Here is a 976-nt window from a genome sequence, read left to right on the forward strand (position 1 = left end):
TGACCCTTTATTTATTTGGTCTGAGACTGATACCAAAATATACATATTAGCACCTCTGCTTTCACTAAGGTTAGTTGAAATACAGATTTGTCCGTTCAGATATATTTACAGCAGCTATACAAACAAMAAGGCCAGTAATGCCACTTCCTCACTGAAGTTAGCATCCAACTAGCCTGCCTAGCTACTGCAGTACATCGTTAAACTAAACAACCAGATAATATCAGCATGCTATACTCTACATGCTACTTTGAAAGACATCAGTGTAAATTTATATTTACACCTGTGCACTTTCCTTTAAATATTTTAATATCACCAAACGTCACAATAAAAGCAAGGAAGACATGATGTGTCGTCCCAAAATAAATTCAATTCAATTCAATGATTTGAAGGAACTTTATTAAGATAGATCAGGGTTTCAAAAAGTTTCAACSTCTATGAGAACAAGTTTTCTCCAGATATTTGACATTTAACACAGCACTGCCCCTCCCCTGCCTGTTGTTGCCACTGCTGGCTGACCCATGCTTACCCAGACTGACTGTGTATAAATGTTTTCTCTCATAAAAATCAGAGGCCGCCATTATTTGGAACATTAGAAAGAACAAAATGTATCAATCTTATTCAGGCATCAGTTTAAGATGTCTGCTAAGATACTGACTGCTGGCTGTGTCAGAGCAGGGAGCCCATCTAAYTGATCAGCTAATAATATCTATTAAAATCACAGAGTATTACATATTTTCCCATTTTCCGCCAAGGTAGTGATAAACCATTAGAATTGCATCATGTTATTTATTCTTRTTTACATTTTTTGTGGAAATAACAATTTTGTAATCGCTTCAGTGAACATTCATGCCATATTTTGTTGATCCCWCCRGTTAATTATAATAGAAGTTGAATTTTTTACCCAGAATGCACAAGTGTTTATTACAAACTCATGCAACCTTGAGCTCATTCGACACCAGCAGGATTAATGTGAGTC

The 976-nt window shown here is 35.9% G+C and overlaps 1 protein-coding gene across 1 annotated transcript in view; it reads right to left on the reverse strand.

The window, feature by feature from the left end:
* hnf1ba (HNF1 homeobox Ba) overlaps positions 1-976 on the reverse strand; it is a 29,130-nt gene that overhangs the window by 24,804 nt on the left and 3,350 nt on the right. The window lies entirely within an intron of this gene.

Source organism: Poecilia reticulata, linkage group LG13, assembly GCF_000633615.1.
Source record: "Poecilia reticulata strain Guanapo linkage group LG13, Guppy_female_1.0+MT, whole genome shotgun sequence".
NCBI classification, from domain to species: Eukaryota; Metazoa; Chordata; class Actinopteri; order Cyprinodontiformes; family Poeciliidae; genus Poecilia; species Poecilia reticulata.